This window comes from Manis javanica, chromosome 15 (assembly GCF_040802235.1).
Source record: "Manis javanica isolate MJ-LG chromosome 15, MJ_LKY, whole genome shotgun sequence".
NCBI classification, from domain to species: Eukaryota; Metazoa; Chordata; class Mammalia; order Pholidota; family Manidae; genus Manis; species Manis javanica.
Window position 1 is genome coordinate 32,886,190 of NC_133170.1, and position 14,688 is coordinate 32,900,877.

At 50.4% G+C, this 14,688-nt stretch overlaps 1 protein-coding gene across 2 annotated transcripts in view; it reads right to left on the reverse strand.

Moving 5' to 3' along the window:
* The window catches only part of ADA2 (adenosine deaminase 2), a 55,761-nt gene extending 43,077 nt beyond the window's left edge, over positions 1 to 12,684 (reverse strand). The window contains exon 1 of one of the 2 annotated variants that reach the window (XM_073222781.1): positions 12,581 to 12,684. The gene's annotated coding sequence lies outside the window, so the exon portion shown is untranslated. Of the gene's footprint in view, positions 1 to 6,725; positions 6,840 to 12,580 lie in introns of those variants that run through there. The other variant, XM_073222779.1, reaches the window with a different exon arrangement.
* Positions 12,685 to 14,688: the final 2,004 nt, after the last annotated feature.

Genomic DNA, 14,688 nt, shown 5'->3' on the forward strand with positions numbered 1-14,688 from the left:
AAAATTTTAACTTCTCTTGGAAAATCAGAAGATTGGGTAAAATTGGACCTCCTTTATACCAGCCAAAGCTACAGCTGCCCCTTTCAGACAACGGTGTGCTCCCCAGTTCCTCATGAAACCACTGAGGGGCCGAGCCACAGCCCCAAATGTTTGCCTGGCAGCCCAGACACCTGTGTCTGTGGCTCCCGGCAGATGGCAGAGGCTCTGTGGCTGCTCTGTCGCCATGAAGTTAGTTCTTGGTCCTCACTGAAAAGGAGCTGCTCTTCTCACTTGGGCAACCTTCTCTGAAAACAAACCCCACATCTTATTTTGAAGCTTTCTAATTAGGGCTTATACCTGAGGCGGCAAAGGACAGTCCCCTCCCTGCACATTAACATGGCATTTCTTGAATCTTCCCTTCTGGCTTACCTTTGCTGGACTCAGTGCAGACACATTTCTTCGCAGAGAGCTCTTGACAGAACTGATCAGAAGATGACTTTCTTTAGTTACTAAGGTAGTTACTGGTTATCCACCCAATTCCTCCTTTGTTCCTTATTATTTTGTACAGAATGGCAATATTATCAGGGAAGGCAGACCCAGCCCTAGAGAGTGAAATCTAATTGACCTGATCCTGAATGCAGGCTTCTTTGAGAGTGATTGGCTTAGGGGCAGACATATGACCTTCTCTAGTCAGAGATGTAAGGGGAAATTGATGCGGGCAGGTGGGACCTTCTGGAGCACATTACTCCCCTTTGCCATCTTTGTTTATTGTCACAATGATAGGTAACACTTGGCACTACTGCAGCCACATTGTGGCCATGAGGACAAAGCCAAGAGAATCACAGAGAAGGTGTAATAGCCCGAACTTTGCTGAGCTGCCAAATCACCTAGACATCTCTTTCTGGACTTCCTGTTCTATGAGATAAGATGTGACCTTATTGTTTTGGCCACTTCTAATTATGAATTCTGTTATTTGAAACCAACAGCATCCTGACTAGAATGTGATGTTCTAATCATGAGTCCTGTTGCCAACACTGGGATGCTTCCCAATTTTCAATCGTTTGCTCAATTCCTTAACCATATTTTGGGGTGGGTTTCTTATATATAAAACTACATTCAGGGGAAGGGTATAAGGGGCATAATAATTCACAATCACAATATAAGTTGATCACAGGGACTGTTGAACCAATGTGATGTACATTTGAAACCAACATGAGATTGTATATCAATGATACTTCAATTAAAAAGTTAATTATTAAGAAAACTGCATTCAACCATTTATATTGCTGTTATTTATTTTTAAATCTCAGAAGTGAGTTTTTCCTCCTCCTAACTCCAGAGTTAATGTGCACATGATTGCCCTAAAAATGGTATTACAAAAGACTGTGAGGCCACGGAAGAAAACAAAGGACAGACACACAGACCTTTACCACAGCAGATGCACTTCCACCGGCCACCCCGGATTAAATTAACAAGCAGGCAGAGAGGGTCACTCGGCAGAACAACGTACTGGCGGCAAGCTCTGAAGGCCTATGAAATGGCTTTGTTTGTGCCCAACCTCCGCCCATTGGCTTGTTTTAATTGGAGAATTAATAGTCTCTTATGTCAGGAAGGCTACAGCTGCTTCAAGCCTCATCCCACCCCAACACCTGGGGAACAGTCTTCAGTCACCCTCCTGTTGGGATGCTGATGGGTAGCCCAAGAACCGGCTACTGGCCCATCACGGGGCCCACAGCCTTACTCACTAACATTGGGGCCCATGTGCTCAGCACCCCGTGTGCCAGGTATCGTTTGTGAGAGAGTGCTAAGCCCTACAACTCCCCTGTCAAGTGGGGTAATTACGGGGCTTATTTCACGGGGAGACCAACGATCAAGTTCCAGTGACTTGTCTGAGACCAAAAAGCTGAGAACCTGCAGCGCTCAGTCTGACTGTCTCCAAAGTCTGCCCTTTCTCCTCACACCATGCTGCGCCACCGCCATGCAGATCCAGGACAAGAGGGTCAACAGCTGTCACCACACTCCTGGGCAGGGGCCTTGAGCTGCGGCTCGTGGCTCCCTGGACAACTGCTTTCTGGGAAGGGGGCTCTTGCACCAGAGTCCTAAGCTTGAGCCTGCCTTGTAAGCCCCCCATTGGTAAAGGAAAACCCTTCTGCCCTGGCACACATTCTGATATTTGTTATGGGAATCAGCTGAGGGAAGGCCCTGCCTGCCCCCAGCCCACACCCTGCTCCCTCTCGCCTGTCCTCCATCCTGATGACAGCCTCCATTACTAGGAAAGAACCGGAGGCAGTGCCTTGTGCTCTGGCCAAGTTTTAATGAGAATCTGATCAAGACTTATAGATCTTTCAGTTTACAGGAAATAGATCAAGGAAAAAGTTGTGAAATACAAATGGAATGCTATGGTCCCCCACAGGGTCCCACAGGAGAGAGAGCTTTGCCAACTGCAGAGGCCCTGGGTCAGCCAGGACAGCTCTTACTGGGCCGTGACGATGTCCTGCAGCCCTCCTCGCTGACTGCAGAACCCCACAGGCCCTCACCCGTACCCAAGAAGAAGGTCTTGAGAACCAAAGAAAACAAAACTAAAAAGGAGTCAGGTTCTTGTGGCCTTGATAGAATTTTTAGGAAAAAATTGTCAATGCTAACCCTTGGCAGCTCTAGCACACAGCACCAGCCTGCATGGCTGTACTATTTAGGACACAAAACCAAATGCACCCTGACACACTGCTTGGTGTGCTAACTGAAGTGGCTTTTTCCCTGCTGTAAACTATATAAACCAGATATAAACCCAGAGAGGGACGGAGCAGTTTGATCAGAGCTCTCTGATCAACTGTCATCCCAGGTCGCGGCCCTAGAAAGGCTGACTCTTTCTTAATGCAGTGGCCATGTGGATTTCAGTCAACAAAGTTAAATAACACTGGGGGAAATAATTATATAAATTCACCAGGTGGAATATTACACAAGGTAACTGATCTGTCTCTTCAAGAGTCAAAGACACAATAAAAGGAGAAGTGAGTATTCTGTATTAACACAGATTGAAAAGAAGTAACAATTAAAATAGCTTTGAGAGAAATAACAAAGGGCAATGTTATTAGATTAGATAATCATTTCAGTTTTGTTAGGTGTGACAATGGGATTATGATTATACAGGACAATATTCTTACTTTCTGGAGACATATTTGAAGGAGAAAAGTCACTAGATTTGTAATTTACATTAAAATGATTCAGGGATGTATTGATGATAGGTAGGTAGGTAGGTAGGTAGGTAGATAATGATAGTGAGCAAATATGGTAAATATTGACCATTGTTGAAACTAGGCAGTGGATATATTAATATTCCTTGTACTGTTCTTTCCACTTCTCTGTATGTCGTTCAAACATAATAAAAGTGGGGGGAAACCTTTTCATAATGAAAAGTTTATAAACTAGACAAATATGACTAAATTGAACCTAGGGCCTCACTTGCTCAAGTCTTGCCACCTGGTCCCTTCTCTTGGTGCCCTGCCCAGCTGTTGGGTCCCCTGCTGTTTTAGCCTGGACTCCTGAAGGCTTGAAAGAGGGTAGAGACGGCACAGCCCCTAGACTAAGACCATGAAGCGTGGTTCTGCGTCCAGACAACCAAGGCAGGATCCAAACTGGCATCTTGGAGATGAAGATGAATGCCTTTCCCAGAAGGCAGCCCCTGGGAGAGACGGATTCATCCAGGAAGCAGGAGGCCCTCCTGGGTCTCCCCAGTGTGCAGAGGACCAGAGTTAACAGCACAGCAAGACACAAATGTATCAGTCAGCACACTGTGCACTTTAAACTTATACAACCTTATGTGTCAGTTACATCTCAATTAAGTTGGAAAAAATGAAGAGCACAGTAGGACAGCAGAATGGCTAGAGCCCTGAAGCAAGAACCATTTACCAAGGTAGAAAAGTCATTCCTAGCTGTAAAGATAAAAAATGATGTGATGTTCCTCATCAATTAATAGACTTAGCACAATTTCCATAAATCACCAGTGAACAATTCTATGGAACTTGCAGCATTATCTATAATTCATATGGAAAAAGGAGTGGGCCAAAAATACAGACTTGAAGAATATTTTTGGATATCCTAAACTCCTTGAGGAGGTGGATTACACCCGACTCGTCTATCTCTACACCAAAACCCCATCACTGCCATAGGCTCTTGCACATAACAGGTGTTCAAAAATGTTTACAAATTCTATTGAAATGGGCAAACAATGCCTATGCTGAGTAGACAGTTATGTACTGACATCCCCACGAGGCACAGGGCCATTGGGGCTAACCAACCGCCAGCAGCACGGAGAACTGAGGAACGCAGTGTCTCAAAACCAGGTCCCTTTGTACTGCATTTCCTCACAATCTGGTACAAATGTCTGGAGTGCGGACCTGAGGACATCTGCACAGACAAGGAGGTGAAGAGCACCCATAACAAAGGATCAGCCATGTCAACCATGACTGAAATTTCTCTAGCATGCCACCCCCCTCCTTCGAGTCAGGCAGACACGGGTTCAAATGCTATGTCCACCAAAACTCGCTGATCTTTGAACATAAATTTCCTCATCTGAAGTGGAGATTTTAATAGTACCTCTCCATAAAATAATCCAGTAAAATATTACATGCAAAATAGCTGCCTAGCACATGGCCTGTATGCAGGCAGCAGTAGCCAGTATAATTTGTTATGATTGCAGGTGCGGCTGACAAAGCACTTCAAAGTACAATCTACTGGAATAAATCTCTTATGTCCAGTTTTCTTAAATACAAGGAAGAAAAATCTATTACTTTTTAAAAAAAATCTGGAACACTTCATGAGTTTCCCTGTCACCCTTGCTCAGGGCCACGCCAGTCTCTGTCCCTTCCTCTCCTGGTATGCATGCTGTCAAAGCGAGCACACCATTGTCAGTTTGAAATACACCGGTCAGTCGCTTAATGATCTCTTTTCTGATGTTCCTTCAGGTTGTGGGAAGAAATGGAAGGTGCATGAGAGGACTGTCCTCTAACATTTGATTCATAATTTCCAGCTCACCACCAGGCCAGCCAATTCCATGAGGATCAGGACTAGGTCACATGTCTTCTGGATTCCTTTGCTTCCAGCATGTCAATCAGAGAGTAAATGCTTTAGAAAGGCCTTAGTAAATTGAATAGAATCTATGTGACACAAAAGAGCACTGACCTTACTTATATAAAGTAGAGCTCAGGGAACTTGCCAGGGAGGGAGGAGCTATACATGGTTTAATAGGGCTAGCAGAGGGTCTGAGTCCACAGAAATCTGCACAGGAATGCTCAAAAAGATGGTGTCTTGGCTGTTCTGCCCTGTAGAACCTCTGACCTGTAGGAGGGAAGCTTCTAGAGTACCCTCATGATGGAAGGTTTAAATGGGCCATAGCCATAGCATCTGAGTTCAGGAAAACAGGCTGTGGTACCAACTGCCATTAAGGGCTGATTTTATTGGGCTACCTGGTCTCTGGAGAAGGAAATGGGCTATGGACAAAGAAATTACCAACCTAAGGCCAAGAGTACCTGTCAAGTGGAAAAGGACCCTGAGTTCAGAGCCTCTAAACCAGTATTTTGCACAGGAAGGCCCAGAAAGGGGAAGAGTCTAACCCTGGACTACCTAATCATTAGTAGCAAAGCAAATACTAACTAGAAACTAAGCTGCTGGCTCCACATGCCCAGCTTTTCCCACTCCAGCAACCTCTCCCAGGAGACATTTCCTCTGCCTTGCTGATCCACAGCTGCAGTCTTTCTGTTCCTCCTTCCCCAGACCTCTAGGCCTTGCCTCCCCTGGTCTTCGCTGTCCTTCCCACCCTGCGAGCTGCTCACAGGTGTGAGCAGCTACACTCTGAGGGCAGCAGGCTGGGACTTGTGGTCTTCCTGAGTTGTTTTATTTGGCTGCTTACAGTAGCGGGCGGCTCCTGACTGCATCCTACACGTATGCAAAAGGCACCTGCATTTCCCACACTGTCCCCAGCCATCAGGCCCAGTGACAGAGAAGCAGACCCTTTGTCAACAGAGATGCTCTGGCTTTGTGCGCTGAGAGGGAGGCAGAAAAGTCCTTTGTGGGGTAGGGAAAGGGAGACATCGACAGAAGTTCCAGCAAATGTTCTCATTTAAACGATCAACAAGAAGAAAATGATATGATGGAGAAAGAGCCAAGAGTGGAGGACAAGCCAACTCTTGAAATTGCACTGCAATTAAAGCCTAACTGCTTTCCAGATTCTCCTGTGCTGCATGTTTTTACCTGGTTGAAAGACAGCAGGGCATAGTAAGCTGCAGCCCAGCCTGCCTCAGACAATTTAGCAGGCAGACCAGACAAGCACTGGGCGTGAAACGGACCAATAAGGCTGCCTGGGTCTGGGCAGTTGAAGAGGGGAGTCCCATCTGCGCTGGGCTGCCCCGAAAGGGCATGGAGGCAGGGAAGCTGCAGGGCGGGGGGCACCTCTCCCTAATCACCAGGGACGGTTTCCACTGGGCTGGTCCGAGCTGGGACCAAAGCTAGGAGCTGGCTGGTTTGGCCCCCAGGGGCTGTGCCAGGTTCCACAAGAGAGTACACCAGACTGAGACTTGGGAATATTACTTGAGTTGGTGCCAGCGTTCACCCGGTGGGGACACCTACCCAATCATAACCACTGCACCAAGGGGAGGAGGCCATTTCCAGGACGTTTGCACAGCACTAATTAGCATATGGGCCCCAAGAAGCCCTTCTGGGTAGCCGAGGGGGGCTACACCTCAGTGACTCACTCTTGGATGGTTTTGCTTTGGTTCCAGAACCTGTAGCTAAGGCAGAGGGACCACGAGGGTCCCTGGCCGTGCTGCTTTCTCTCCTCCCAGCTGCCTCTGTCTCTCGCTGACTCCTGGACACAAAACAGCTGAGCAGATAAACAAGCCACCACCTGCTCCCTCCTCCCCCGTGGCACCGCCCCTGTCCCCGAGCCCCACCCCTCCCCAGCGCTCTCCCTCCGTTCCTCCCTGAAGCCAGACTTCCCAGTGGCAGCAGCTGCGGCTGCCGTCTCCCCTCCTGCGCTGCCTCTCCTGCGCAGCCCCCACCCCCCCTGCTCCCGCCAATGGCAAATGAGGAACATGTGTACAGAGCCCTGGGCGCTCTCTCCTCTCGGCCATTTCAAACAAAACAGTTGTGCTTTCTGAAAGTAATTCGTGGAGCTCTGGGGTCCCCAAGGAAAACGGGTTTATGGCATCTGCAACCCCAAAGCCCGTGAGTGCCTGGCCATTTGGCCCCGAGGCCCTCCGGCAAGCACAGGAAAGCTGGAAGGAAGGGGTTAATCGGAACAGAAGCCAGGAGGGGCCCAGCTCCATTCGGACTGCTGGGGAGGCAGGTCCTGGGAGGAGGTGGCAGGAAGGAGCTCAGGGAGGCCAGGAGACCGCGGCCTAGTTTAAATCCTGAATAAAGGCCACCTTTCTAGCGCGCGCGCCACACACACACACCATGCTCTTATTAACAAAATTAAGGTCGTCAACACACACACACACACACCATGCTCTTATTAACAAAATTAAGGTCGTCAACACACACACACACACACCATGCTCTTATTAACAAAATTAAGGTCGTCAACACACACACACACACACACACACACACACACACACACACACACACACACACACACACACACCATGCTCTTATTAACAAAATTAAGGTCGTCAACACACACACACACACACACACACACACACACACACACACACACACACACCATGCTCTTATTAACAAAATTAAGGTCGTCAACACACACATACACACACACACACACACACACACACACCATGCTCTTATTAACAAAATTAAGGTTGTCACAACAGACTCCAGGTTTGGTCGTCAGAAGCTCTGAGCTGGTGCTGTTTAATAAGTCCCCAGTGCCAAAGGCAGGCATTACTGAAGACCTCGGCGATGGGGGGACAGGAGAGGAACCCTAGGGCCTCCTCTCGAGGAGAAGAGGTGTGTGCCATGAGCTGGGTGGTAGAGATCCCCCAGAGGTTTCTGTGGCAATTTAGACTTTAAATTTGGGCTACTATGGGCTTATCTGAGTTCTGAAAACTTTAAGACACTCTAATTAGGAAGACAAGGTAACAGCCTCTCTTTACTTTCAGAGCTTCTACATTTCCTCAGAGCTCCACCTTTACTGTTTTATGAACAAAGTGGGGAGTGAGTCTGAGCAGCACATACCTGCCTTCCATTTACCAACTGGTTCAAATCTGTCTGCAGAGCCCAGTGCTATTTTGTGCTAAGTAGCAGGAGCCCTGAGCTCGAAGCTTAGAGCTGGGTTTGAAATTCTGAATGCTCTGTGACCTTGGAAAACTTAGATAACCTCTCTAAGCCTTACTTTTCTCGTTGATAAGACAGAAATAATACCTACCTCACAAATTTAACTACTCTTTGATTTACAGACAAAGTTGAGTGACAAAGCAAGGTTAATGTGACATACATAAAGACACCAAGTGCTCTGCTGGGGTGCTCAAATCGCTTGCTTTGTTTTTTTGTTTTTGTAGTCTGTGGGAGACAAAATGGAGACACCAATGGAAATTAGAGAGTTGGAAGTGGCAGGGGCAGAGGGTGCCAGCCCTGCACATCCCCACCCACGATTCTGAGGAGGTGTGTGCGGACCCCCAGGTGCCAGCTGGAGAAGGGAGGAGGCAGGAGTGCCCCCTCCCAGAGAAAGGCCTCCTGTTTGCCCAGGAGGGCTTCCCATCCTCAGCACTTTCGGTATCTTGGGCCAAATAATTCTTTGTTGTGGGACCATCTGGTGCATTACAGGGTGTTGAGTGGCACCTCTGCCTCCACCCAGGGTGCCAGGAGCTCCCCTCCCCCCAGTTGTGACAAGATGTCTTTAGACAGCCAGATGTCCCCCAGGGGCAAAGTCACCCTTGATCTAGAAGCGCTGAGGGGGCTGGGAGTACAGGCTTCCTTGTGGGAGTCTGAGCTAGGGCCATGCCCCTAGCAGGGCACAGAAAGCTCTAGAAGGATAGATGTTCACCAATAGCTTTAATGCAAGAGACTCTCGCAGCGCTGAGGAGAGGTGGTCCTGGAGGCAGCAATGGAACACTCCAGGACACACCCAACCTGTGGGTGGGGGGCCCGCCTGCTGCTGAATAGGCTGGCACAGCCTGGCCCATGCCCATAACCGAGCCCCTGGGGCACTGCCATGGTGGAAATTCCCCACTTCTGGATTTTTGTCCCACTTTTTTTGCAGAATTGAGGTGGATTTTTTAATTAAATAGAAGAATGATCAGATTGGGAATCGAGCCGTTCTTGGCCCTAAGGCTGTGACTAATAACTGTACACCCTTTGACCAGCCATTCACCTCTTTGCAACTGTTTCTTTGGCTGTGAAATGTGGGCTTAGAGTCAGTGAGTTGGAAGGTCCCTCCCAGCTTTGAGTTCTAAGGCCTGTGAACACCACAGATGTGACTGGACCAACTGGCTAATTGGGTTGTGAGGTTCCATTTTACTGCACAAAGCCAGCAGTGTAATGCTCCACATCTTTGTTAAAAGCTATTGTTGTCAAAAAGTATTTCACTAGTTCCTGCTCTGTGGAAAGCACTGTGCCAGCCACTGTGGGAAATAGAAAGAAGACTTCCCTGCTTTCCTTCCAGGGCTTGAAATCTAGTCACAGAGAAAAATAATTCCAATTAAAGGTCATACATAAAAATGCCTCACACTGTCCAAAGGCTGGCTCCACTGCTATGGGCCCTCAGGTAAACCACTTAATCTCAGTTTCTTCATCTGTAAAATGGGCATAATAATAGCACCTAAGCCACAGGGTACTTGCAAGAGTTAAATACACCTAAGAAAATTAGCATGGTGCTTGGCTTATAATTAAGTGCAAAAAACTTGTTAGCAGCAAATACTTATTGGATAGTAAGTACCAGGCACTGTATAAGCCATGGGCCTAGAGATAAGGAGCAGCCCGGAGCTGCTCAACCACAGGGTCCTGGTGGCAGGCAGAGCCCAGGGCTGCCGGGTGGTGGAGGAGGCAGAGCCTCCTGGTGGAGAACATTGCACGTGGATGCCAGGGCCGGCCTTTGAATGCTCAAACTGAATGTACATCAGTGGGTGGGGGCGGTGGAAGCAAGAAGAAAGCCCAACAGCCATTAGTTCCAGAGAGAAGGGACCCGGGACCCACATAAGAAACACTTCTTTTTATCAGGCCCACTGTTTTCCTTTTCAACACAACCTCCAGGCAGCTCAGAGTTGGTTTGGGGCTCAGATGGTACTGCATTTCCCTGAGCCTCAGTGTCCTGGTGCAGTTATGCCCCGGCCCCAGCATCTTTACATCCTGGGCCTCAACTATCAACCTGCTCTCTGGTTTTATGGTATGGTGCATTGACAACAAACTGCCTTAAATCCTTTCTGTTCGCAGATGGCATGTAAACAAACAAACAAACAAACAATCAAATAGAAACGTGTGGACAAGGATGAAGGCAGAGGCTGTCGGGCGAGCTCCTCCAGGGCAGCATTGTGTCCTTGGGCTCCACACTGGACCCCTTTATAAGCTGCTCCCCAGCTGCTTGCGCCGCAGGCTCGCTGTTCCAGGCAGTCAGCACACTGTGCCTCAGGAACAGACCCTTAGCCATATATGTGTATCTCCCAAACTGCACCGGGCCCAGAGCTCACCACAAAGCAGCCTTCCCAAGGTTCTGTGGTTTATCCTAATAAACACAAACAATTCTTTGTAGATGAACAAGGCTGAATGACCCTGACCCTTCCAAATCAGGCTGGCATCTTCCTGACCATCCATTTGACCATATAAACTAGCATCTCTCATTCATCCCCTAGTCAATGAGCATTTGCCAAACAGAATAAGGAGCTGCTTCTAATTGGCCCATATTGAAGGCCTTTGCACCCATTTTTCTCAACAGCATTGTTTGACCCCTTCACACCAAAGGTGGGGAGGCAGGAGCCCCCAGTCTTCAGGAGAAGGGACAGAGGCTCCTAAGGGCAGAGATGGGAGGGCAGACAGGCCTGTTGAAGCCTCTCTCCAAAGCCAGGCTGGGGCGGGGCAGGCACTCACTCTCGTTCTAGCAGTGCCTGAGGCTTCCTGCAGCCAAGCGCCTGGCCTGTCACCCCTCCCTTTCTCCCTTCTCCTTCCTCCTCTCCCAGCCTCTCAGTGAAAAGGACTCCCTTGGCTAGAGGATCAGGTTTCATTTGTTGGTGTCCTGGGAAATTATGAGATCCTTCCCCCTTTCTCTTTTTAAACAGAAACACACACTCAGAGCCAGTTGGCTCTCCGGCCTGCCCAGCTGCCACCGTGCTGGTGGGCGCCAGAGGCTTCTGGGCTTTGCTGCCCAGGCCTGCTTTCCTCTCTTCCGAACAGCAGGGACCCCCCACCCGCCTTGGGATTCTGTGCCGAGGCGGCGGCCCAGGCATGCCTTCCCTGGACACCTGGCTGCCAGGTCTCCTTCCCACTCCATGGGCAGCTACAGCAAGGGGGGAAATGGGCAAGGCCGGTCGGGTGATCTGACTATTCTCATGGAGGAAGAAAGATATTTTGCGATAAATACATTTATCAAATCATTATGTTGTGCACCTTAAACTTACACAGTGTTCTATGTTAATTATATCTCAATAAAACTAGGGAAAAAAACAAACAGGAGGCCAAGAGGCTAGAGGGGTACTGAGAACAGCAGAGGGAGGGGAGAGAAGGGAAGGATCCCAGAGGTTCCCCGCAGCCCCCAAAGAGGACAGGGGCCCTGAGGACTGGCCAGAAACAGGCCTTGGTTAGAAAAGTACAAAGATGAAAATACCGGTGGTCGGGGTATAGAACCCCAAGCCCTCCCCACATCACTGATGCGTGCTGGGTGCAGCCCTGCCCTGGGGTGTGGGCAACTGTCCCTCCGGGTGAAGTGCGCCCTGGGTCCCTCATTTGAAGGCTGGGAGAAAGGGTGGTGCTGGCCTTTCCCACCACAGGGACCGTCGGGGTGCGGGCTCATTATGTATTGGAGGCTAGGCATCGCCAAAGCCCTCCTCTTGCAGGTGGCCCTGGCCAACTAGTGAATGAGTGCAAAGTGACTTAAAACAGGCAGCGGGAAACGGTGTGGTGTGGGGCCAGGGTTGTGGAGCGGTGTGGGTTTGAGCTTTTGGGGCAGACTTGCAGGGATTGGGGGGGATCAGTCAGTCTTTGGCCCTTGAGTGTCTCTGAAAGGGCAGGCCTAGCTAGGCCTTCCTCCCCTCTCCCACCAGGGCTCCTGCCTGGGGGCACCCCCAGCCCACCCCAGCCTTCTGGGGCCCCTGGTGTTTTCCAGGACACACAGTTTAGCACCTTAAGAGGGCCAGTCAAAGGGGAGTCAGGGTCAGTGTCTAGCTCAGGTGTCCTTCCTCTGAGCTGGGGAAAGTCTTAGGAAACTGCTCACCGTGCACAGTTCTGCCATTCAATTGAAACATAAAACAAAGCCCTGGGGAGTCACATGCAGTCACCAAGGACACCCCAGCTTGGGGCTAAGCCAAGGGTATTAGCCTGTGGCTCTAACTGCTCTGCAGCCCAGCTCAGTCCTTCCCCCAGGCCCAAGCACCACCCCACTCAACCCCTCCCAGGGCCCTCCAGCCAGTCCCCCTGCAGCTGCAATCACCCCTGTGCTTACCTTGGGGCTCACTCTGCTATGGAAACAGCATGCAACTTCCCAGGGTTATGAGAAGTAACTTTCCTAGAGTGTCACCAGCTGCAGACACCCCTGTCATAAAGTGTCCTAGCTTTTAAGCCACCCCAGGCTTTTATCCCCTCCCTCTTAGCTACTCATTACCCAGCTTAATTAGGCCAGGAAATGCGCACGCAGAGGACACTCTCAACGGGAGGCTAAACTGGAGGAGAGATTCTCAGCAGCTCCACTTCCTGAGGCTAGAGCTGGGGGCTGGGGCCATTCCTGAGAAAGACTGCTGGAGGTGGCAGGGCTGCGTCCTCCGCGAGCAGCTGCTGGGAGAGGCAGAGATGCACACATTTGCTCCCGAGGCCCTCCAGGGAGCTGAGGGTTGCACTTGTTTACAGGAATAGTACCGAATCTGAGAGCTTGGAAGTGCCTCCCACCCCACCCTCATCTCAATTAACCAGCTCGCCCTGCCACCCCCACGGGCTCCTCTCAGGGCTGTGCCCGGGGTCGCCACCCACCGCGTTTCGGCCCCGTCCCTGCCAGTCACAGTCTAAGGGCCAGCGCTTCCAGCCAGCTCCTGACCTTCACCCCAAGCTGCTTCCGCGGCAGGTGTGGCCGGCGTGGCCTCTAGCACACAAGCCCTTCCGAGGTCGGGCACAGGAACGGGTCTGCCCACCTTAAAGCTGTCGCTTCACCCGTGTTCAGAGCTTTCTGCTGCCGTGCTGGTCCAGAGGCGAGTAGCACCGTCGGGGGATTAGCAGCCTGGAATTTAGAGTCAACAGGCCGACTCTGCTATGGACTAAATCTGTGACCCTGGATGACCTTTTCCACCTTTCTGAGCTTCAGTTTTCTTAGCTAGTAAAGCCGGCCTGGGAGTTTGAGGGCATCTACTGTATCCTCATTAAAAAAAACAGGCAAACAAGAGGAAGCTGCCGCTGGTACTGGTAATGTCTGCACCGGGCCTGGGGCTTTGCCTCTGAGCCTGTGAGGAAGTCTGCAGTAACCGACCCCACCCTACCCCCACCGCCACTTATCTTTGAGGGAAGCTTTAGAAGAGGGGGACTAATATGAACGAGTCCCCACTATCCATTGGGAGCATTCACTTATTTCTCTTGTTCGTTAAATTCCCTGTTGAGGCTTCTGCATACAGAGGAGTAAACAGGCCTGGCAAGGGCCGGTGGTAGCTAGTAAAGGGCAGGGCTGACTACGGGCCCCAGCGAGAGGCAGATGCCGGGTGCTGGTAGTTCTGGGGCTGGTTCACCGCCTGGGAACGCGGGGACAGCAGTGAGGAGGTGACCTGAATCTCAGCAGCCGCACCCGCAGGTGGCTGGATCGCGCAGTCTGAGAGTAAGAGCGTCCTCTGAGCATGGCTGGGGCACCCGGCCCGCCCCGCAGAGCTCACTCAGCCAGGGGCCTCCAAGCTCTGGTGCTGTTGGCGCGGTAGTTCCTGTTCTGTGGCCTTGGGATTCACTGCATCCGTCATATACATGTTCTCTGAGAAAGTGGACGTTTTAAGAAATGACCTCATTTCCCTCACCTGTAGGAAAAGTGATTCTTGCCGCTCCGACATCCAGTCACGCTGTGGCACAGAGAGCTCATAGGTGGACTCGAGGCAGTGGCAAGCGCTCCCCCATTCCTCCAAGAGAAGATGAAATGCTAAAGCGCAGGTGGGGGCTGCTGAGGTGGGGCACGTCTGGTTGTCCTCACAGGAGGGCAGTCGCCCATTTACCCTGGCTCCCCCAGAAAGAACACCCAGGACCTCTGTTCTCCCAAGTCCCCGAGGAATTCTTTTGTACCCATGTGCATGCCTCCCAAAATTCCTGTGCTCTGGTTTCAGGGGCCATTGATGGTGGCACTCGTGGACCTACTAGTCTGGTAAGGTATTTCTCGTTTGAAATACATAAAATTAAAGGAAACTCCTGGCTGAACAAGAGGCATCCACACCCTCCGAGTCCGTACCCTCTAGCTTTGTCACTCTACCTGTGGTCTGAGACATGTGGAGTGAGGAATAAAGTGAGTCAAAGGCCCCCGGAATGCTGGAAAGGCTGTTAGGCAGACCTTGCAGCTCCAGGGAGCAAAACCCATTCAAGTTCTGGGAGGCAGTG